General features: G+C 42.3%; 1 long non-coding RNA gene across 1 annotated transcript in view; it reads right to left on the bottom strand.

The window, feature by feature from the left end:
• Positions 1-25,154, bottom strand: part of LOC116444220 — a 34,578-nt gene extending 9,424 nt beyond the window's left edge. Inside the window, exons 1-3 of the long non-coding RNA XR_004240241.1 lie at positions 25,070-25,154; positions 23,548-23,696; positions 3,965-4,027 (exon numbers count right to left, since the gene is read on the bottom strand). This is a non-coding gene — a long non-coding RNA (uncharacterized LOC116444220). The remainder of the gene's footprint in view (positions 1-3,964; positions 4,028-23,547; positions 23,697-25,069) is intronic.
• Between the last annotated feature and the right edge of the window lie 472 nt (positions 25,155-25,626).

Here is a 25,626-nt window from a genome sequence, read left to right as displayed (position 1 = left end):
ACCACAGCTTAAACATGTATCTAATGGAGACAAAGGAATTTAAGAGGATCCTTGTAAGAAGAATAATGACACAAAGACATCCACAATTCTTGAGAGTTATTGCAAGGAACAGTCACTTATATGAGATCCATCAGTGAAAGGTAAGACAAAAAACACCAAGTCCATATCTAGTTAAAAGGTATCTAGAAGATCCAGCTTTGAAGAACCATTTTCTGACCTGACATCAAGCAGCTCTCCCTTCTCTATTATCTGTTCTTTTATCCTAATGCATCCAATAAAAAGTCCAGCTTTCCATATCATTTCTTACTCCCTCTTTATTCCCTAATGGTTCCCTGTGATGTTTCCTGATGCTTTTATCCACATGAAGTAGCCCTTAAAGCTTTCTTGATAAGAATTCTTTTAGTGGGAGCTTCCAAAAGCAGCGGTAGGTGTTTATACTTTGGATGATCCTAGCCTCTTGCATATGAGTAACAAATTCAATTACCTGCATGCAGTTACTGTATGAAGGGAAAAAGGCTCTTCCATCAACTTCTTCATCTTGCAAATAGGGAAAGGAATCATTGTCTCTGCTGCACATATTGCTGTGTTTTCCTACGAGATGCCCCATTTATCTTAGATGAAGCAGCAACAGTAAGCGCTGCTAAGTCCTGATTTTTTTCAGAATTTTACAATATTTCAGGCAGGTCTAAGATCCTCAGCTGCTGGAGACCATCAGTCAGGACAGAATGGATCTGCCTTAGGGCAGCACTAGCTGGAAGGCAAGTGAGAACACACAGGCAGGACCTACAAAAGCAAAGCAAGCACAACAGGGCTCCTTGTCTCATGTGGGAAGTACAGTAAACAAGAACAAGCCCTCAGAAACCAATTCACTCACCCAGCACATTTGCATGTGCAGGATCATTATAATTCACAGCTTGAAAGCCCACACCACTTAATTAACAGCTTCACCTCCGTCTTCTTATACCCTCCCTTCAGGTGTTTATATACATGATTTTGAGTTGGTGAGGTTCCTCATGCTAGTACATGCTAGACATGAGAGAAGATCAAGGCCTAATTGCATCCTAAGTGTACAACACTGACTGTGATTAGCAGTGGTCAGCCTCTGCATTGCCTTGTGTCCAGGTGGATCTTCCCCAAGGCAGCAGCAATGGTTTTAGACTCCAGAAAGACCATTCATTGTGCCCTTGATGTTGAAGACAGTGGGGACATCCTAATTTTGTACTTACCATCAGAAAGCTTCAGAGGAAGGGTCTCTCTAATTCCTCCATTACTGCTAGGGCAACGGCAAATTTCCTGTCAGTCCCCTGCCCTTATGATATTGAATTGCTCCTTCAGGTAGTCAATTAAAACCTGCATTTCCCTGCATGATTCATGATCTCTGTAACATCTTTTTGCTTATTCAGGAGCTGTGTTTGTGATGGTCACAGCCTTACTGTGATTGCTCAGAACCTCACACCCAGTCACCTGCTCTCACACATCTGCAGTTTCCATGGTATGCTGGTGGTGTTTAACTTTCAGCTAGCAGATGTGGCTCAGTCCAGAGTTGCTAAGAGCCTCTGGTTTTTTTCCCAAAACCAAGTGTCATCTAGGTAGACTCTAGTAACCTCCAGACCATCACAAATCTGCTGCTTTTCCTGGTGAGTTGTCGTAGGTGCCAAGGAAAACCCAACCAGTAGGCAAGGCAAATAGTTTCTTCTGCTCATACAAGGTGTTGAATCTGAAAAAATGTGTTCCGTGTTTCTCCTAAGAAGAGTTTCAGAATCCTGCTGATGCATCACATGTAAAAAAATATTTGGTTTCAGCAAGGTCTCCACTCATAAGCAATGGAATATGATCCTTTTACACATTGAATTTCTTCCATTTGGCTTATACTTAAGCAAGGTAATGTGTCCTTTTTGCATCTTGAGTGTCGGGGGGTTTTACTTACATTTGTGTGATCAAAAGTCAACCCACCTCTTCTGCAATGCAAAAGGAACTTGCCTTCAGACTTGAGTTGTGGAAAGTTTGTCTTGTTCTTTCTCCTCTTTCCATTTTTCTGCAACCTTTAAAAAGGGCTTCCTCAGAAAATACGGTCTCTGCCTTTTTGCTGAGATCAAGAACTAGGTATGCTTCTACCCCACTGATGGATGCATCTTATTGTGTTATAATTACACATATTGCACGTGTATTTTCCTCCTTTTTGTGTCCTATCAACACATTCAGGAAGCATACTGCCACTCCACATAGAAAAGGTGACTGACCTAACTCCTATGTTCTACTTTCTCTTTCAGCTGGTTTCACTGCCAAAGGAATGATGGTATCACTCTTTCTAGCAGCAAGCCAGATCCTGTTCCTGTGGCCATTTCCACTAAACAAGAAAACCTTTCGTTTGCACCTCATGGTCCATTCATTTTCTATTGTGATACTGTACTCAAGACAGTAACCCTGCTGTCACTTGGTTTCATATGCACATTCCTTACAACCTATTGCAAAGTGAGGTGATTTTTTCCCCCGTGCTTTGTCCTGTGCTTTTTGACACAACTCATGATGGTCAGCACACGCTCTGCATAACTCTGCCTGATTTACTTATGCTTTACCACTTCAAATTTCCTGTCTCACCCAATTCTTGATTCTTTATCATCTTCAGAGTGTGCACACTTTCTGCTCCTCATAAGCCTCATTTTGGACCCAGAAGAGGTTTTTGTCTGTTGCACATATAACTTATCTCCAAAGCTTGCAGGGAAGCTTGCATGGAGGGGACAGTGCAGATGCTCAGAAATCTTCATTGATGATGTGACCAGCCAGATGCCTCTTCACTGTGATTCAGTGTTTCTTCAGCTTTTCCTCTTCACTGCCCTGACCTGAGGGAAGTGCACATAGGGGACAGGAAGCTCTTCAGTGGGATTTGACAGAGAAAGTAAAAATCCCTCCTGGCTGTACTGTAGTGCATCTCACCCTGTGCATGAGCAGACACAGGAGGGGAGATGTGAGCAAGGAGCCAGCAAAACTCCCTGAACTTTCACTGATGTTCAGTTTCCAAAGGATGAGCCGCAGTTCTACTCTGAAATTGAAAATGTTTGTTATTTAGGTGAGGGTGAGTGTGTCTGACTGGACTTGTAGTGCTTTTCAGTGCACACATTTACAAGTTTAATATAGACCAATATATTGGTGTAGGTGCCTACTACCGCTCAAACCAGGGAAGGACACAAGAACTTGTAATCATGCCAAAACTGTAGTGAAATACAGATCTGAAAAGGCATAACAAGCAAGCTTCTGAAAGGTAAACCCACAGCTTAAAATTAATGAGAAAAAAATTGATATTCAACGCAACAAAAAGAGATTGGCAACTTACCAGCCCTCTGTGAGCGACCATCATCCCACATAGGCCAATAAGCCTTTCATCCTGAGAGCTTCAAATACAACATGTGACTTTAATCCCTTAACATGGCAAAACAATGTGTACCAGAGAATTTGGCCACTGGCAAAGAGCCTTGCTTTTAGTTAGAGACTAGTCATTCAAGCAGCATGTGTGGTCTGCAAGTGGCTCTATTCACTAGTCCCCTAATTCCTACTGGGTGTCCTTGCTGTGTTTGCTGGGTTCATTCCTGACTGCAAACTGGTGAGCATTGAACCTCCCTGCCTGGGAGGCTACAGCCTCTTGCAGACTGTGCAAGGACAGGAGGGAGCCCAGCCAGGCAGACAGTGTTTGTAATGTGGCACTCAGCAACGTCATCTGGCCTTCAGCTTTCCAAGAGTGCACTCCACTTCCAACGCACAGCAGCTGGCCCAGCATGGAGAGGCTCCTCTGCTAGACCAGCAAATCCTTCACAACCCCACAAAAGTATGGAAACAAGTGTTGTCTGGGGCAGTGTAAAGCTTCCACCTGGGAAAGAGTTAGAGGAGAGTAAGGAGGTGTGTTGAGGCATCCCTCCAGTGTTTGTATTCCCTTTAGGCAGTGTGTGGTATCTAGAGTGAAGACTCATACCTAAATAGATTCCTGTCCATTGCAGCTCTGCTCTTGGAAGCTCCTGCATCTCTGCTTTTCCACCTGGAAAAGAAAGCACCTGTTAACTTCTCTGTCTCCATAGAGCACTCTGATCTTTGCTGATGAAAAGTGCTTTATCAGGCATCATTTCTATGAAACTCTTTCTGTCTGTCACAACACAAAACAAGATGTTCATGCAGATAATTTTTTTGCTGAGTCAGTTTACCAGTTTTTCAACATATATAATACAAGATGCAGGAAATGTACTACTCTAATTCAGAGTTTTATTCCATTAATGGGATTATGGCTTACCACTTCAGTGAATGAAGCTTGGTTCATCCACTCTCTGTAAAGATTCACTCAATGTAGTTTAAAAAAACCCTGTAGTTTGTGAATTGCATACTTTTCTGTCTCAAGTAAAAAAAAAGAAAAGGTAGCTAAAACTCCATGTCAATATATTTCATACTACATTTGGGCTTCTGTTTTGCCTTTAACTACTTTTAACACACTTTGTTTTAATTTTCTTCTTGGATATTGAGGGTTTTTTTAAGAGAAGTAGAAAGCACATAATGATGCGTGGAGACCGCCTTTTTTTTCTCTCCTTAACTGGCATATGGTTCTTTTCTATTAAGGTTTCACACCTCTGGGTGATATATAATCTGTTTGTTAAGAAAATAGGTTTTTATCAGGTTGTGAAAGGTTCTTTAGAAAAAGAAAATCCCGTGTATTTTGATACTTTGCAAAATATCTGGAACTTTTTCTTCTCTAAATGCATTAGGGCTTTTTTTTTCTTAAAGGACTGAAGGTGTCAGCAGGCTCTGAAGGCAATGGGTGGGAGATGCAATGTGTGCTGTAACTAAAGAGTTTAGAAACCACAGCAATGTTGCTGAAATAATAGAGATAAAAGGGAAAGTAGAGCTAAGCCACTAATTCATCCAAAACCAGCTGGCTCCCAATAGGAATTTCCATTTCAGTTTTGAAGGAGCTTGGTGAGGTCACACAGGCTAGAGCCAGTCTCCACTGCTGTTTGTGCCTGGCAGCATTTGCCCAAGAGACATGGTCAGTTTGGGGGCACAAAGGGGAGAACAGAGGTCAGGAGACTGGCAAAAGCCTCAGGTGTGCCATGGGGTCTTGTCAGAGAGGTAAAAAATCCAACGCAATTTCAAAGGGAATGGGTTTCAGATCCAAAACTAATCAAGTTTCATCATTTGTGGTGAAAGAAAAACAAATTCCTTCTGTTCTGGGCCAAAAAAAAATGGCAATCCCAAAGCTTTTTCAATTCAATTGTTTCTTGATGAAACAATTATTGTGAAATTATTAATTCAAAAGTATTCATTTTGAAAATGTCAAAGTAAAATATTTTGAGTCTTATAAGCTCGGCAGAAATTTTTTATTCTGAGGAGAAATAGTCTTTGAGACAAGTATGCATTGGGACATAGATTGTTATTTTGCTTTTCTAACATTTTCTGCCTTTCTATCTTTCAGGGGTACTTACTGCTTCTTAAGCCCATTTAGCACTCCATAAGCTTTCTCAAAACCAGCCACAGGTTTCCCAAAAGATGAAGGAGTTTCTTTTCTTAACTCACTCACTATTTTTTAATGTCTAGGACAACATACTGGTAACAAGTTTTATTTCTACTCGTACATGGCATTGGCTAATGAGTAAATATTGCAATTTTAGAGTCCATTTTAAAAATTCATTCAATGTTTATGGCTCAAAATGAAATATCAGTAGCTAAATTTTATATGACAACATTGATCATACTGCAGAGATTCAGGTAAACACACTATGTATTTACAAAAGCTTGCTATTTGTAAAAATCAGGCACACAACCCAGTTACATAGGTTTAATGAGCTCCTTGATGTCTGAAAGGAGACTTAAATTGTAGGTTACGGGCGGGTTCGGTCGGGACGGAGACGGATGGAGAGATCTCTATAGGCAGGTCTTGGGACACAGTCGGTTTATTGTAAAGGGCGTGGGTATTGGGGCACTGCTCAGAGCTGCTAGACTCAGCTCTGAGCAGGCCCAAGAGAGTAAGCAGGTGAGAGAGAGAGAGAGGGTGTAAGAGCAAGAGTGGAAGTAAGAGTAGAAGTGGAAGAGAGGAATAGAGAAGAAGTGTCTGAAGTCCTGGTTACAATACAATAAATCATCTTCTGTACTGAATATTCTAATTGTCACTAACCAATCTAATACAAGATACAAATCCTATAGCATTTACATACAGCCTATAAGAGTTCTTATATTACCATAGAGTGTTACATCTTAACTTCTAAAAACTGCTCTTTGGACCCCTTCTGCTGAGCTACTAGGGTCTGCTCTGACCCTTGGACCTGCTTGCAAGCAGAGGGTATTGTTCCATCAAGAGGGGATTACTTCAGTGGCCATACCATTGTTTTCTAGTTGTTCAGTAACTAAGATCTGGTATTTCAAAAGTGGCTTTCATTTCGATGTTGCCTGTAGTTTTCATATTCCCAAAAATCTTTTGTCAGGCAATCATATTTCCAAGGTTTTCCTGTTCCATCTTCCCCAACATAAATGAACTGGTTTAGATAAATGTATCTGGCTGCATTTGCCATGGGCTGAGAGAGCTCACATGAGAACCCACCATGCTACCTGGATCCCTCAGCTGCCACTGCAGCCCACCAGCCCCTTCCAGAACCAGATAACTTTTCTTACCTCATCAGCCATAGGGCTGAGCATGGTCTAGGTCAGTGCAACCACATGATGTTGCCATCAGGGAGCTCCAAGTGCACTGTGATGCACACATTGAAGAGACCTGTGGGAAGTTTTTGGTGGAGCTGATTTGCAGCAGCTCTGGCACAGGGTGGCAAGGCCACTCCTGTTGTTTCCTGACCCCCTCTGGCTGCACTGTTTTACAACTGCAAATTATCGGGCATGCTAACAGTATGAAACCCAATGCAGGGTTTGGGGGGTTTTTGCAAAGCCAGTTTGTGCCCAAATCAACTCTGTTTTTCTTTTGGAATTCATTCATGCCAGCAAACATGGGCCACTGAAACAGGGCTGTCCCACCTGGAGAGAATACACCTTGGGATAACACTTGGTTCTCCAGCAGTGATGTTGTACTCCTCACTTACAGCTGTGGAGCAGCCCACAGCAAATTTTCGTACTGGGCTGGTGAGCAAATGTTACACAAGCTGTCATCACTGGTAGGATGAGCTGCACCCTCACATCAGTCGCAGCAGACACTCTGGAACACTCCACGGACTTGGAACCACCCTGGTGACAACAGCTCTAAATCAGAGTGAAAACACATTTGGGCAATGGTATCAAGGTGCTTGTGCTGTCTGCACATCCTGATCCACTGGGATGACAACAAATTTCAAATTCTCAGAGACATCACTTCAGTGGCTTTTGGGAGCTGAAGATCTACTTTCAAAGAGAAGGAACAGGAGACTGTAGTAACTAATGCAATTGGCAAACCATTCTGTCTTGTTGCTACCAGAGGTAGCTGAAACATATTTATATTTTTTCCTGGCTCTAATCACCTCAGATGAAGATAGGATACATAATAATTACCAAAAATAACATAAGTGCTTCTCGGTTTTTGTTGCTTAGTGCACAGCTTTTGTACAGCACTATCCAAATGCAGGGGACATTGCATTGCATTATAATTTTACAGTTATTAATTTCTTACCTTCTCCTAATTTGAATCAGAAAATGGGATTTATTAATAAGAAACACGAAACAAAATGCTGCAAGCAAGCAAAAATGGTCCCAAATCCGAAAGAGAAGGTGTACATTTCCATAATGGCTACAGCATTCAGAAAGCTGTGAGACTTTGTTGCATGTGTCTTGGAAAAGAATTAATAATCTTCACGTGCTTTGTCCTGGTGATTGAAACAAATTACTTGCTTAAATTGCTAAGCAAGATGACCCATCTGTTGGCCCATGCTTGTTCAGATTCTCAGTAGGTTTATAATTCAAAATAATGACTGCCATATGCAACAGTATACAGTTCTTTCAGAATTGACTGAAAGATCCTGTGCTGCTTTTGAAGGCAATTTACAGAAATCGTTCGTGTTCCCCTCCAGAACCTGCCATTCAACCAAACTCACCCTGACAGAGCTATTGCACTGCTTTTCTGTGAAGGCAGAGACAAAACCAAAGCAGAAGCCTGGACCGGATCAGATTTATTCTTCATGAATGGAGAAGACTGAAAATTATGAATTATACAGCTCTGTAGCCCCAAACAGCGCCAGGCATGTCCCAGATTTTTTGTTTATTTGCATCACCAAAGCAACTAACATATAATTCAGTTGCAGGAGGGATCAGTGTTTTTAAACATGCATTAGAGAATCTATCTAAGCTGGCAGCAGCCACTGTAACACTCCCCAAGCCAAAGAAAGAAAAATATTGTCCTAATCCAAATTCACCCTCCTTTTCAGAAAATGCCTGAATGACAAGCCAAACTCTATAGTGTTCCTTCATGATCAAAAAATTCTGTCCATCAGACCCAGCAAGGCAGAGCATCCCAGGGATGAAGGTTTTCCTGACCATATTGTCCCTCACAGGCCCAGAAGCACAAATCAGGAGACCTCCAGCATGAGCACCTCTGCGGTGGGATGGGACAGAAGGCAAGGGAAATGGCAGGACCTGAGTCATCACAGAAACATGCCACTTGCTGTCAGCATGCCTGGAATGAAAGGATCATGGCACAGGGAAATTTGTCTAGACAAGGGAGTGGTTTCCCTGCTGATGAATTAATGAGTGCAGTTAGAGGTGAACGTCAGCTTACACAGGAGATGAGCACCATTGGGTTATTCCCTTGGCAGCTTCTTCTGCCCTCAGTCACTTGTAAGCTCCCTGTTCAAGTTAAAGCTGGCAGAGTCACAGCACTGAGCAAGCCCAGTGCAAAAAGGCCACCTGTCCTCAGCAAGGGAGATGGTGGAGGGGGGAACCCCCACCCTACCCACCACACTGGTGTGCAGGTGCCCACAACTCGTGGTGCTGGTGTAATTAAACAATACCAGACTTGCCATCAAACACTCTGCACTTTACAGGTTTGAGGATGTGCCTGTGTGTCGGGTTTGATGACCTCCCTCTATTATTTTTTTGTCACTGAATTTCTATTAAATTCCACTGGTTCCCATCCTCTAAACTTTCCCTGTTAGGGAAGGGCTGGGAGCCAGACTTTTACAAACAGTCCTTATATACATCTACTTAATAAATAAATAAATGGCAAGATTCCTTTTCATAACTTCCTTTGCCTCTAAGTTAGACCATCCACATTTCATCCCCAGGCTGAACATACATTCGATTCATACAAGACCCATAAACTATGTTAAGACCACAGAGCATCCATGATTTGTTCATGATGTTAGTAGTGACTCACCATGGCCAGATTACAGATGTTAAATTGCTGATGGATGGCCCACATCCAGCACATGGTATTCAGCTGGAGTATTAATCACGTGTGGAAAGATCTTTCTTTTCTCTGTTGGTCCCTGTGAATAATGAAACCTCTAATACAGTATATTGTACTTTACAAGCTTACTGAAAAGAACTCCCTTCTAAAAAGAGAAAAGGATAACACTATTAAAGCAGCAGAACACTGTACATGACATAATGACATATTAGGACCTTCTGGATAGCTAAATGAACAAACTCACTTTTTGTTGATTTATGCCGGCAGCACCGGCCTTTCTTTCCCAGGAAGGGAAGTTTCCCTGTTTCCCTCTTTCTCTGTTGGAAACAGATAACTTCTTGAGTGTGGTACTGGCTTAATAGACAATTATTCATGAAAAACACAGTGTTTAAAGGAACAGGAAAGAAAGACTAAGTGCAGATTTGGGTAAGAAATAACTCATCTGGAGTTGGAAATAATGGTTTCCCTTGGTATTCTGGCAGAGCATCTTCTTCTGAAGTACTGAGAATCAAATATAGGAATCTCCCACACTATTTCTTGTGTTTACTCTTCCTTTTTCTTTTCTTCTGGCATGAGTATTTTCATTGGTGCAAGGATAACAAGTTCTACAGAGCAGTATACTTTACTGCTTGTGATAAGAATGCCTATTATCATTGTCCTTTTAAATTTTCTTCTGGTTTAATGAAGATAGTAAGAACTCAGACACCTTGATGCAGAAAATCAGTATGTACTCGGCCTTCAAAAATGTCCATATGTTTCAAAGGGAAATACAAAACTCCAAAACCAAAGTGGCTTGTTCCTCTTAAGGCTCTTCTTAGGCGCTGAACAAAGACAATAATATATCAGAAATAAATAAATATATCAGACTAAGGGAATAGACAAGAAAAAAATACCAAGTCAGTTTCTTCCTGAAAGGGTGAAGAAATATGAGAATGTTCTTCTTACGTTGCACTGCAGCCACATATGAAGCAAGGATAACAGTGGTTCAAAAAAATCAGAGGCTTGGAAATATTTTCCTATGCTGCTAAAAATTTCACCATTAATACAAATCATATAATACAGCATACTCTGCTCCTCAATACAAGAAAAGCAGGTGGTTTTGATATGGCCATGACTGTCCCTTCAGAAGGCAAATTCAGAACTGAAACAATGGGTTGCTGGATCATTCAGCTTCCAGGTTGATGAAGATTTCTGGTAATGGCATTATGGCTAAGTAGGGACAGTCCCTGAACAGTCAGAGGTAGCAAAAATGACATCCTGATGTCTGTAAATGCCAAGGGAACAAAACACCTGGGAGAATATTCAGCCTCAGGGCTGCTGCTGCTATTTTGGAAGATGAGAGTTTACTTTTCCAGGGAAAGGAAGTAATTACTCTAGGCATGTGTGGAACCACTGAAGAGACTACTGCAAATCTCTCTCGATAGCCATGGCCAGCTATAAATACTTCTGTGCTCTCTGCACCATAGCATGAGATGATAACTGATATGTTCAGACAGGGATGTCAGAAGGGGGATGGGGACTGAAAACTCCATTTCAGGCGCCAAGACAATTTTCTTGAGAAAGGAAATTTGAAACCGGCAGAGGATGGAATGCACTTCATGCAGAGGCACTGCTGTAGGCTTTGGCCTGCACACCTCACACCCACTTCAGTCCTCTAGACACCATTTAGAGGGGGCTTGAGCAGGGAACAAACTGGCTTGGGGTCAATACCACCCTAGTTTAATTAATCACTACTGCATTAGAAACAGTAACTGGGGAAATACAATGATAGTTAGTCCATATGAAGCAGCTGCAAAGCTTCTTAGCAACTTTAAGAACGACCCTTCAACCTTTTCTCATTACTCATATGATTAATGCTTATCCATGTGAATAGTCTCATTGATTTAACCCACCCTACTTCTGCAGGTAAGGACTTCAGAATCAGACAAAAAATATAGAATTATACTGTTCCCTCATTATTTCGAACCCAGCCTTAGTTAAGCACAGTGATAAACTCAACAGACCTTGCCCCATAGAGACGAGCAGTAGAGAACCTACTCTGTAACTAGAGGTTCCATTTAACTGAAGGAACAATATCAGCATCCATAGTGGAATATGTCTTTTTAGTCCCACCTGCATCAATGATGTTGTTTAAATTTATGTTTAAGTTAGATGTTCATAAGTAATCTTTAAAAGCAGTCTCCAACTTAATTCAACACACGAAAATTCAAGAATAAAAAAAACCTGCACAAAATATCAAAAAGAAGAAAGAATAATATATTGCCTTGTTAAATTTTCAGTTAAAAAGTTATTTTACCCAAATATGTTCAGTTTTGCAATACTGCCTTTATTTTACAATTTTTTCGAACAATTTTCACTAGTCCAGTAAGTACTTATGAATGGCAATGTGCTTATTTTTCCCTGGAACACCAATATAATATAATATAATATAACTCTACTCAGTGTGGTCTGTATTTTTGACATATGCAACAAGCCTAGACAACTTTCTCAGTGTCGTTACTCATTGAGAATCTTTAGCTCATCTCTTGTTTTGTCCCTAAGCAGCCTTCATCCATCTTTTTCAACAATTTTTCTTCAACTCCTTATGTCTTAGAGAAAATCCCCTCTATTATGGGGAGCTGCTTCTCTGAATGGGGGAGGGAAGCTAAGAGAACACTGTTGTTGTGGTAAGGACTTCATACAGGCTTTCATCATGGAATCATCACAAGTATCATAATCCATATTCCAATTAAAGCTGAAGGGTATTTTTTAAGTGACACAAACTGAGGGATTTTCATCGAATGCTCTGGTATGTGCCTGCTATTAACACCTCTCCATCAGGTTTGTATTCAATACGCAAATCACACCTCTGCAGTTAAAACTTGTCTCTGTTCTAAGCAGTGTGCTGGACAGACCCAATTTAGCAGTGGAAGCAAGAGATTTATGGCCCACTTCAGAAAATATTTCAGCTTCCATAAATAAGGGCATGGACTTCTTTACACCACCAAGTGAAGCCGTATTCTCTGTCTGTATATTAACGCTCAATTTTAGGTGGCATGTGGCATTTTTTTCTTTGCTGCTGTATCAGAGAAGTTACTCAGCTCCAGTTTTACAACACAACCAGAAGAAAACTAAACAAATAGACATGGTTGGAACAGTTATGGATACATCAATTTCATATTTACCAGTATTGTACCTTTAACTCCGGATTTTTTCATTACCTCCTCCATTTCTCAAATTCCACTAATGTCAGTTTCCCATGATTTTCAGACATATTTTCACATCCGTTCTCACACATGAACAACTTTCCCATTATTTGGGGCCTTCATATCATTCTCTTCCTGCACCAAAGGAGAACAAATACTTGCTAATTTCTCTTCCTGGTATGTTTGTCCTCTGACGGAATTGCTAATATTTATTACTTAAATTTACCCTAGCATTTCTGGTGTCCTAGTTTGTTCCACACCAAAACATCATCTATATAGAATACACTTGCTCTGTGTAATTAAAATGCATTGCATTCACAGCAGAGCACCTTGGGCACCCCAAAAGCTCTTCATGGAAATTGTGTTTCCCAAAGGATGTGTTAAATTTGTATAAACAAATACTCTCGATTTTAATGGGATGTGTGATCATGGAATTGTGTCTTTCAGACAGAGCTGATGCAATTAAAGAGTGAAACACCGGGTCAGTGCAGCATATAGCATTCCTGTGGAAAGGTTTCACACTGAGCTCAGAAGTGTCATCATACCTGCCTCAGTGTAACAACACACCTCTTGTGCAGTTGTCTCTTCTCCACTGCTTTCCAGTGTCCAAAACATTCAACTCTTTAAACGCACACTCCGATGCCCCACACTTCCCAGTACCACATCTCCAGCTCTTCCAGCACATCCAAGATTGCTCCTATAGAACTGTCCCTTCGTTCCCTCCTAGCATCCCAGACACTCCCTCTATTGCAATTCAGAGGTTCATTTACTCAAAGCAGACAATAACAGTGAGCTGTTCTGACAGAAAGATTTTCTACTTCCTCCTTTCTACAAAACTAGCAATAAACAAAGCCAAAATTTGACATTTTCAATTTACATGTTAAACTTTTCTCCCAGCTCCTACTAACTTGGAGCAGCTTGGAACAGAGCCAGACAGATGTGAGGATGTAGTTTATCTGGGAAGGGAAACTGGAACATAATTTGGCAATTCTTCTGGGAGGAAAAGGCATGCCAAAGGGACCCAAGCCTCTGAAGTAAAACATACATTGCGCACCTCTTCTCCCACTCTTCCAGCAGAAAAGTGACATACCTTTATTAATATTTATTGCCACTGAGCAGCATACAATAGTTTAGAGAAATTACTGGCACCAGAAGAAAGGAGGTGAGGAAGAAGGGGATGGGCAAGAGGGCTGGGTGAAGTTGAATAAGCTGTCTCAACCAGCAATGATAGTGGGTTTGGCTAGTCACTCTGAAAAGCTGCTATGACCAAAGAAGCAGAAATTTCTCTGAGAATGGGCTCTCAGATGAAGGTTTCCAGTGCAAGAAAGTCCTAATTACAAATTAACCAGGCTAACTCACTGCAAGGGGGATGCTGTCAAGTTTGCTTTCTACCAGATGCACAAAGCAACTTCCAGAACAAAAAGCAAACTCACATGACCAGCAACTGACCCTGTTTCCCAGCTATCAGAGTGAAGGAAACTCAGAGCTGTCTGAAAGTGGTTCAGCTGGGTCCCCAGCACAGGACCAGAACAGCTGTGGAAGGACTTAAGGGAGGCACTGAAATCTATCCCAAAGCAATGCAAGGCACCATCAAGAGTTTTCCGTCTTCACCACAGTCAGCGATGGAGTTTAAAAGCCAGCAGAAACACTTGCCTATAACTTACATATTTCACTCTCCAGTGAAGCCAGTGACAGGTCCCCTCCCCCTAGCTGAACACTGAATTTATCAAGAGCAGACATCTGTGGCCACCATCTACTGGGACCACCCATCAGCAGTAGAAAATGCCTTCATGCACTCACTGAATATCAGAAGGTCAGAGGTCACTTGCTCCTACCAGTTGACTAAAAGTACCTCCATACAGCCTGAAAGAAAGGTCATTTTAAGATACTGTGCAATTCACTGTCAGGGCACAGCTCAGGACAGGACAAAGGCAGCAGAAGGAGCTAGCCTCATTCCAGCCCTTCTCCAGCTTCTGAAGTCATCTCATTCTCTACAGTAACAATATAAACCATAAGCCTCTTATCAGCCACACATTTTACTGCAGACAGAAATACAAGCAAAGATATTTTCCCCTTTCCAAAAATAGCTTTTTACTTTTTTTTTCTTTTAGAAAATGACAACATGAGGAAAAAAGACCATTTTGTTTTTCTGTAAGCTTTACATCTTTCTGGTGTAAGCTTTACATCTTTCTGGCTCCAGAGAAACTGGTAGCAGCTGGTTTAATTTCCTCAGCATCCCATGTCAAAGGTTCAAACACAGTTGTAGATACTCTTTATGAGTGAAATGTTCTCCTGCTCTTTGGATCAAAAAACTTTAAACAAAATCAGATGACTCCATTTCAGTGTGCTGGGAAGGCCTGGGCAAACTCTTTATAGATAAGTTTCTCCTCAAATTTACAAGGACTGCTCTGCAATGAGATCTCTACAGTGAAATAGCTGTCTTTTCAGTGGCCATCCAGTTTTCCTCCTTTGGTTAACTCTGCCCAGTCCAAAGGAAACTCACCCTTTGTCAGAACTCCAGAAAAGCCTGATACAAACCTGGATTCAATTTACATTTCATTTGCCCCAAAATCTTTTTCAACATCAAATAAAGACCAAGTAACAGTAGAAAGAAAAGAATGACCAGAAGGGAGGGGCAGTAGAGAACAAATTGGACAGGAAAAACATTGAGAAAGGTGAAAAAAAATAATCACAGGGAAAAACAGAGGTCAAGTGTAGACCTATTGGTGTGGGCAATGAAGACTTACAAAAGAATCTGTGTATAAAGAGGCTCTGACAGCTCAGAAATATCTCCCAGCAGCAGCTGTCAGGAGTGGGAAGACAAGCCCTATTCCTCTCCTCCAGAAGAGATGATAGTTTCCTATTGTGAGAGTAGGTGCTAATTATTATTTCCTTTCTAGGATCAAGGGAGGCTTTTAAATCTATCTAATGCATCAGTAAAATAGTCCGAGACAGATAGATAGATAGATAGATAGATAGATAGATAGATAGATATTTGGCAAGATGGAATAGTTAGGGGCTCTCCCTGTCGAGGCTGAGAGGAAAAATTGAAAACAAGAGTCCGTGGGAAAGTTTAGAGCTTATGGTATGGGGGTGCATCTGGTTATCCACGTGGGGGGTTTGGGGCAGTGGGACCTCGGGCTGTGTGACCACAAGGTATGTGATGAGCTGCATTTCTAGCAGCTTGCAGATAATGAATGGGAAGGCTCTTGGGTTTTCCCTACATGCATCAAGTGCAAAGGTTCACATTTTTGTTCAGCCATACACCAGCAGTGGAAACCAACACCAGTCACTGGGGGAGCCTTCTCACTTCAGCAGGTGAAGGTGCTGACTCCGCTTCCCACAGGCAAGCCAGACCTCATTTTGCTGACTGAAGAAGATGCCACATAAATTAAAACTTGTGTAACCATATGTTTCAAAACTGTGAGTCATATTTTATGCAAGAATGACTGTGATAGGCCATGTATTTGTGCTGATTTGCTGTATTACCGCAGTGCCCTCTTAAATAAAGCTATCAGAGTTTATCCTGTCTTTAAGTTAAAAGAATAATTAACAATCCTACATGCCAGAAGCATTCCTAAGTGTGAATCAGGTATTACAGTTAAAAAAAAAGACACAACTTCCATATAAATTATATTTTCTCCTAATGTTGAGGGATCAATTTATAATATGTGGTTGTATGTACTTAAACCATCCCATTTAACCTCACAGCACACCATTTGAATGCTGCATTTCACTTATGCTGGAAACCTTGGGCTTCAAACTACATGTAACACAATACAGCAGAACAAACCAAACAACAAAGTAGCTCAAATCACAGCCCACCACACCATCATATACAGTAAGGGGACCTCCAGCACAGCAGATGGGGTTGAGCACATGGGTGTGTGTAAATTAAATACATAGAAAACTAAACTTTTGTCTGTTTTGACAGCTGATACCAGTCACAACACAGAGCTGAGAGTTGTTGCTAGGGAACACATGAGGCTCTGCCACCAGGACTCGCATCTCCAGACCAGTAAGTGCAGCCATCTGGTAAGTCTCAGTAGAAAATGCTGAAGACAATGCTGCTTGGATCAATGGACTACCTGGAATCTAGGAGATGCATCTTGTTTGCAAGGAGGCATGAAAATCATATGGAGTAGGACTAAGGAAGGCTAAACAAAGAGACCAGTAGGAATCTGCCCGGACTTACAGAAGGGTTGGGGTAAAATAAAGTCTTAAGTTACTTTGAGCAGTTTATCTAGAAGGGAGTATTGTGTCAGAAACTGGGAAATGAAGGGAAATGCTGCAGAAGAAGACCAGTGGTGCCCAGAGGTAGGTTGATGTGGGGCACTGCCTTCAGAAAGTTTCCTGCTCTGTTTCTCTCAAATATCCTGGGAAAGACCCATGACATACTAGAGTAGTGAACAAAATCTGTATGTGTTTTCCTTATCTGGTGTTGCCTGCTCCCTGAAGGGAGATAACTGTACTGTAGGCAGTATGACCACAAGGGCTGGGAATGATTATATTTAAGACATTGTGTAAACCAGAAGGGCATGTTCACAGCTGTTTCAGCTGCTTGGATGGAAGAAAGAGCCAAAGAGCCAGTGTCCCAGCAACGCAGGCAGCAGCACTGAGAGGCAGCAAGTACAGCCTCAGGGTGAGGTGCAAAGCAGTTTGAGGATTCACCAGACGGACAGTTTCACAACATGTCCATGATCCATCAATGGGAGGCAGAGGGGAACATCTTTAACCCTGTGACAAGAGCCATGTCCAGGTCTCAGCCCCCAGTTGTCCCAAAGACAGTGTAGGAAGGCATGACTCCATCGGTAATGCACCTGGGATGTTCATGACTCCCTATGGTCGCACAAATGTTCAAGACAGCTCCCAGCTAAACTCTAGGATGAAATAACATTTTGATCACACTAGGGAGTGAAGGCAAAACCATTTTGTTAACACAATTCTCAGATTACTGACACCTCACTTTGGATGTAGCCTAAATGGCAGTCACTGAAGCACTTATCAAACCTGTGGTATTGGATTCTACCAGATTTCTGGGGATCCACAGCCTGCAATTAAGTATTCCACAAAGGTATCTGGGAAACCCAAGTCTTATTCAGTTTGGGAATAAATTGGTTGTATAAGGATCCACACCTCTCTGTTCTTCTCGGCCCATGTTCCTTCAGCATCCCTGGGCTTGGAGGCTCTCCTCACAGTTTTGCACTTTTCAATGAAGGGAAGAGTTCGTCCCCCACCCTCATACCCTAAGCACCTCAGCCTTCTGATTTATGGCCACAAGGAAAAGCAGTCATGCAGAAACACACCAGAATAAGGGAATTTTTAGAATAAAAATAGCATCCAATGTTGTAGAATCTGTTAGGGAACAAAAGAGGGAGAACAAAAAAACTTTTATTTCAAATCATACACTAACTGTTAAATTACAGAGAGAGCTCAGCCGAAGTAACTCTTATTAGCTCCATGCTGATGTTTCTTCCACCCATCTCTGCAGCACACACAAGTCTGTGGCCACGGACACACCAGCTCTGAACTAGACCAGTTTTATCCGATAAGGTAAGTCCTTAGTGACAAACTGGAGTCATGCCAGAAGCAGGATTCCCATTTAAGAGCTATTGACCTATCTTCTCGTGAGGTGGATCAGTAAAGCTTCCAGCTCCTGCCCCACCAGAAACAGGGCACGGGTTTCAGGAGACTGATGTTGAGACTGTGCCTGCTGCAGCTGGCTGTGGTTTGCCTCCTCTTGCCCACTACCAAAGAGCAGGAAGAAATGCCCCCTTAGAAAGACGGTTTTGACTGAAGAAAAGAAGCATGTGTAATTCTATGTCAGGTGAAGTTTCTTTGGCCACATCTGGCAATGTTGCAGGATTTCTACACTCCACTGAGATTTAGAAGAGCATATGGTTTCCACTACAGCAAAACAAATCACTCCTTGAACAAAAAGCTCTGAAAAGGAGTGGGAAAAGGAAGATGAAAGTTTCAAGTCTGTTTGTAAATTATGCATTATCCGTGCCTGTAATGCCCCAAGGAGCCATAAATTTAGAGGTTTCAACAGAAAAGCCTGTAGCTGACACCTTACATTCGTAAAACTCATTACTATCCCTGGAGTGAAAATGAAGGGGGAAAAACAGTGAATAAATAATTGAGAACATAAGAACTTTTCATCATTTCCTTTTGCTCTTTTCCAGCTTTTCACTACAGTTTCAAGACCAATATTGGATTCACATCAGCTGTGGTCTTAAACATGAAAAGTGACAGTATTTTTCTAACGCCTCTGATTGTAAAATTGAAACAGTTCAATTAATCTTACAAGTACAGATCACGAAAACAAGAACTTGAAATCTAAGACATTTTCACATTCAACATTCAGTTTTGCATCTGCCATAGATACCAATTCTGTAAACTGCATCCAAAGCCAACACGGATGGCAATTTTATTTTTGGTGCAGCTGGAATCTCACAAGAAAGAGTGGCTGAGAAAGCAGACACTGGCCTTCAGGAAATTTTTAGAATGTTTTTGATGATCCAGAGGTTCTGCCAAATTTTAAAACATTTTTTGTTGTCTGTGCATTTTTATAAAATCCTTTTATTCTTTTTTCATGTCTTTGCCCTTTCTATATATTGCCCAAAATCTATAGAATGTTTATTCTCAGAAGCCTATGTGACACTGAACTCAGTATGACAAGGAAAACAGAGGAATGAGTGAGTCATGCAGAGCAATTTTGTCCAAGGATTACATGCAAATAACTCTGGAAAAAATGTGCTTTCTTTCACTCTTTCTACAGCAACATTAATGCCTACCATGGCATAGTGTTGAACTTTTCTTCTTTTACCTCTTTTCACTTTAAATTACACATGGAATTTAAAGAACTAGATGCACTGTCTCCCTCATGACTAAATGCAAATTGCCCCTTTCCCCTTCCATTTTCCTCCAGAATAAAAATCCATGGAGGTTCAGAGAATAGAAAGGAAATAAGTCTCTTTCTCCACTGTTAGAAGTCACAAATGATTCACCAAGGATTATCAGCCCAGGGGCTCTCTGCTGACAGCAGCTGCCAAGATGGGGCTCTGGACAGGAGCATTCCATGTTCGGGTCCCCTCTGACTTGGTTCATCCTTGCCCCCCTCTGAGGGGGTTTCTGCCCCACAGGCAGGCTGCATGCTTTCACTCAGATGAGCTCTGGATTTGTATGCCAAACCCAGGTTTGCCCCTTCCCCTCTCTCTTCCTCTGCAGCACCTCACTGCCAGGAAATACAGACTGGATCTCACCTAGAGCCAAGGGCAGCCTTTTCCTCAAAGCACAGCTAGGACCTTCAGTTGTGCCAAGTTTCAGGAAATAAGTGCTGAATAGTTGAGTGAGGGTACAGAAATCAGTGGAATGGCTTCAAAAAGTACTGCCTTCCCAGCAGATCTCTCTGTGGAAGTCAACACACAAGCCTTGAAAATAAATCTGTGCAAAGTGATGTGTGGGTCTGCAGACACAGGCAATGCTCACCTCCCAGCTGGCCCCAGTAAATGGAAGGACCAGATATCCACGTGCAACAGACAGTATCAATTTTGTCTTCAGTTTGCCCTGGGACAGAAGTCACCTGCCCTTTTCTTGGGAAGTGAGCCACCTCTCTAAACAACTCTTGGAGCAGTAAAACGGAATTAGGGGTCCAAAAGTCCACAGTTCCCTTCCACTTTATTTGTCCTGGAGGAACTTATGGGCCAAACTCTTTGACACCTTCCTTGGGGTCATACCCATGCAGACAGGGCAGATGACCACACTCCCTTTGGACCACAGCTGCCAGCAGGGCACCTCTTGTCACAGAGCCCAGCCCTCCTTCCCTATCCCTGTTCGCCTGAGACCTCTACCTGACACATGCCAAAGAGCCAAGGCTCAGCAGGCAAATGACTCACAGATGCTATTGAATGGCTGTAAAAACACTGTGCACAGATGAACAACATGACACTTAGGGCTGCTAGTATTCCTGCCAGTCAAAAGGAGTCCACAGGAAAGCACTCTGAGTACTTCTACAGACAGGAATGCCCTATGGAAAATTATACATAAACACAAAAGATTGGCAATACAGTGCAGAGCAGTGTTCCCACATAACTTCATTTAGATTGCACTGAGCTGGTATATTTTTGTATGTCTTTAAGAAAAACATCTTTCCCATTTGAAGAAGATAAATTTAAAACATCAGTGGTATGCTAGAGCCCAGGGTCCTTTATGCATCAGCTTTTACTATTCTAGTCCATGAGTCATAAGTTAGAGCATTTATCCCATAAGAACTTGTATTCCCTGGGCTACTCATTCAGATTGGCAGGTTTAGCAAACCAGCATGTAGTCCATAAGAGGTCGAAATTAAAGAAGGGAAAAGTGACATGAAGAGCTCCCCCCCCAGTAAAATAAACAATGGCAGTGGAAAGCTCTATTTATTGAGGCAGGAACGGGTCTTTGCAAAGGAAGAGTGACTTCATGGACTGAGCAGCAAACAGCAGAGGAGGCCATCAAATCCTGCCCTGCGTGTTGGGAGTCAAATTAAAACCATGCTGATGGTGCAGGCTGCCCTGCCACGCCTCCCAGCCCACGATCCCTCCCCGTCTGTCCTTCTTCTGAAAAGCCAAGACATTCGCCAAGTCCTGGTGGACATCAAGACCTGCCTGGGCATCACATCTTACTAAGCAGTAACCTGCAAGCCCATGTCAAGGGTCCATGTGCCTCAAGCACTGTGTGCATGCAGTAACAAAAGCCGGGGCCCACTGTAGGCTTAAGCCCACTGATGGAGGTTATTTCCCAGCTGACATCTGGGTACCTTCAGGACTGATGGAAATAACAGGAAGCACAACCTATGTCAGGTCGTGATGCAAAATGATTACTGACATTTTGTTTATTAATGGAGCTGGTCAAATACAGTCTGAAACAGAGGCACATCCTGCCTGGTCCTTTGTTGTTGTGACACTGCTGACCTGTAAGGAGAGGACTCTGCACAAAGAGCACAGAGCAAATGCTTCCCCTACACTTGGGGTCTACCAGCATCAAGCAAAAGACTGGGGTGTAGCCTGACGCTCCCTTCAAAAGGAATATTAAGAGCTTCACACCATCATTTTCCCAAGTGGTTCTAAAGGTATATCCTACTTTCTGTTTTTCAGCCAGTGATCTGAGGACCTCTGGGACATTCCAGGTCAAGGAAAGACGATGAAAGAAAATAAGTTCATAAATATTAGATAGTGATCTACAGATGCAGCTTTTTTAAAGAGTTCACAATTTTGATGGAGAATGATTAAGGAAGGATATATTAATCATAAAAGTGTGGAAAATTACCGTCTTAGCTTTCAAAATACAAAACCATTGGTGCAGAAAACTGCATTTCTTTCTTTATACAGGCATAGGTGCATATGACATCATATAAACATCATGTTTAACAATAGCTCGACGTATCCAGATGGCTACATCTATTCATAATAACAGCAGTTCCCAGGAAGCATTGTTGTGGATTATTTCTGGGTTCAAATGTTCACAATGCATTTTGGATTTTGCTAGTAGAAGAAATTGTTTGTTTCAAAAGCACAGCTGTAGGACCCTTTTTGATCCCACAGATTCCAGTAGTGTTGCCTTCCTTCACAGGCTGCTGAACAGCTCAGATTTTTTTTTTGTTTATTTTACTTTCTGCAAACATTGTTTTTCTAGGAAGAATCTGATGCACTAGAGTAGTGGAGACCTTTGCATTTTCATGCAGCTCAGGCAACACTCTGGTGTAGCTGCTCACTCTGGTCACTGTTAGTTACCCAAATTATCCTGCAAACATTACCAGAATGAGCAAGAACTGGCTCATCCACATCTCCAGGAGGTTCATTGAGCTGCACCAGTGGAACTGATAGTACACCCAACAAGGTAGGGTGAATGCACCGGATCTCCAAAGTGGTCTCACAACACAAAGCTCAGGGGAAAGGAGCATTTCTTCTTTGCTCCTTTTGATGGAACAGATAAAAAGACAGGGTGATACTAGTTCTACTAGAAGGGCATTTTGTTGCACAATGAACAGACCCTAGGGGACATGTACTCCTAGTCAGCAAAGCTGACATGTAGAGGTTTGACTAGAAGCCAGGGTCTATAAGGTTTCAACGAGTTAGGGAGTTTAAATATACAGTAGAGCTAATTTTCAGGTACAAGGTCAAAGTTTCCTAACCTGGTCCCTAATGCTGTTCCAAACATTAACTGAAAGGTCCAATTTAGGCTATTTATAAGTCTACATATTTAATTGTGCCTTCAAATCAAGTAGTGAGACACTGAGGTCACTTAAATTACATCTATAATTATTTGCACACAAAAAGAAGCAGAAACAAAGAGCTTTTGGTGGGCCAGGCCAGCTCCCAGGCCCCAGCAGGGGCAGGCCAAAAGCACTGAGATATCCTGTGGTTCCCACTGCCTTCATGAGGGTGATGGTCCAGAGGTACAGCTGCCACTCATCCCAAAGGCAAAGGCAAACCCAACGGTGTATGGGAAGGCAATGATGGGACTGTCGCTGTAGGGGCTGACTTTACCCAGCTGGGAGGAGGAGATCTGGTGTTCAAAGGATGCCCTCAGTGAGAGGCTGCAGAAAGCGTGTCCACCAAGCTCTCCGGTTTCATGGCTGTTTTCTTAACGTGTAACAGAGGGTGCCAGTTTAATATCCTGCTATAACACTTGACAGCAAGGGTCAAGAGCAGCATCGGAAGAACTGGGGCAAACTTAATGAAAAGAGGCTTAAACATCTTGAAAGAATATGGCTGTGTGGGTCCAGGCAGAGCTCAAGGCCCTGGGCGGGACCTCAGGTGGGGGTAGTTAAATCACTTGGGAGAAGATGCCACCTTGTGGTCTGCAGACCTCCAAGAGGGAAATGTCAGCAAAAGAAAAGATGAGCATTCCAGCTCCCGTGCAAAAGTGAGAATGGTCTACCTACAGCAGTGGGTTTGCAACTCATGTGTTACCCAAAACTGAAACCCAACACTTCGTCCCTGGGCCCCCCAGCCTCCTACCCCTTCTCACCACCGAGCCAAGCTCCAGCCTCTTCCTTCACCCACTGAAGGGATCTGAAGCTGCCACCTTCATGCATCAGGAAAAGCTGCACAACCATTTCCCTGGAGCAAGCAGGATCTCAAATCCTCCCAGGTCCCGAGCAGGAAAGACAGCAGCACCTGTTTGAAATTAAATTCCTGGATTAAAAGCAGAGTTTCCAAGCTCACTGCTTGAAATTGCCATACCGCAGATGAGGGTCTTTCCTCCCCCCAGCCCCTATTCTTTTTAGGGGTAATATAAGCTTCTTTACAAGAGAGATTTCGTGAAACTTTCCATTCCCCTTTAACAATAACCAGGAGAAGTTTGTAGCACATTAGGGCTTAACTTAAGGAAATGAATGAAAGAAGGATCTCCTGTTCATTGGGCTCTTGACCTGGTCTCTGATTTTGTAGGCATTATTTTGCACACAGGAACATGTACACTTCTTCCCCTGTGTGGTTACCAGGGGCACACACACATACAAACCCTTCTGGGCATAAAAGCACAAGTTTTGAATAACTTCTCCCTAAAATACATCCACTCACCCACATATCACTAATCAGTTGTGCAGCTGCAGATTGTGCTCAGTGAAGACAGGGACAACTGTGTTTAAAAGTGTGTGTGTGTGTGTGTGTGTGTGTGTGACTATGACTATTTGATTGTTCGGGTTCAAAGATTTTTGTCAAGAAAATTCAGTGCACAAACATTTGAAAACAAGTAGTAACACCTTGTTAGAAATATTTTGTTGTCTCCCTTGCAGGGAAGTTCACAGGGGAGTTTTAGGGCTTGCATTCAGCATCAGTACAAGGAGCGGGAAATATTGGATGTATAAGGATGTGGCGACATTGGGCAGCCATTGCTGCTGGCATATGTGTCACTGAGACACAGCTCTCCAGCAAAATGACAGCTATTCCAGTAGGAGACCCAGGAATGCACTTTATTTGAATGAACAGCTTCACTTTCTAGTTAAAGTCACAGTTAATAAATGGCAAGAAGTGCTTCTCAGCATGGGAACATTCAGGCACAGCCTGAACAAATGGGGTGCAGATTTTTTTTAAGGGTTTATTTTCATTCCCATTATAATATATGTCTCAGCTTGTAAATGCTTTTATGCCAGCAGTAAAAATTTCCATTTATATGGGTTGAATTGAACTTCTGCAATTCAGTGGCAGTCCAGCCACTTTTAAGCAGATGTTGAGATCGCTCAAAACTTATTTAACTGAGTGAGTGACAAGCTGCTAGAGCCCAAAGATTTTCCATGGCTGAGCATGCAGACAGGATAGATAGACATCCAAACTGATACATCATTCATTCCCATCAATGGAATTATATTTTGCTTGCCTGCATGCACATGGGATCATACCATATGTACTTAAAAACATACAACAGCCAGACCTACATGCAAAGGAAATTTGTTTAGTACATTGTAAGTTACGGATCTGAGAAAACAAAACAAAACAAAACAAGCAAAAAAAAAACCCAAACCACCAATAAAAAGAGCAAGGACACTAACCAGCCTGGGAAGATCTCAGTGCTCTCTGAGAGTTCAGAAATTCTGTTTCCCACATTTTGTAGCCCATGTTGCAGACTAGCCCAGGCAGTGTAGCTGGGTTTTTGTTTCAGCTATCAGCTACAGCACTGTTAAAGGAACCTTTCTTTACAGAGAGGTTTTCAATACACATAAAGGGCCATGCCTTCCCTCAGATCAGCTGAACCCCAACGGAGCTGTCTGATCCTTCTCTGTGAAACAAGGACAGCTTATGTTCAGCAATTACATTCCTGTCCATGTGCAGACAAGAGGCCACCGCCTTTGTCAGCCAGTGCTCCTCGGGCTTCTCTTGCTTTTCAGTGGGGATGATGACCTTTCTGACCACATCAAGATGCACCATCACCATGTGCTCCACACGGGGCCCAGTGTGCGGCACAGTTTTTTTTTCCAGGCATTGCAGGAAGAGGAGCCAGTCTGTCTCCACTGATCCAGCCTGAGGACAGTGATGGACTGCTCTCTGGGCCTAATTACTCCTCCACATTGAGGATAAATAATCTACATGACAACAGACTCCATTCACT

This window comes from Corvus moneduloides, chromosome 1, assembly GCF_009650955.1.
Source record: "Corvus moneduloides isolate bCorMon1 chromosome 1, bCorMon1.pri, whole genome shotgun sequence".
Lineage (NCBI taxonomy): Eukaryota > Metazoa > Chordata > Aves > Passeriformes > Corvidae > Corvus > Corvus moneduloides.
Note: the sequence above shows the minus strand (reverse complement) of the source record. Positions and strands in the feature narration are given on the sequence as shown.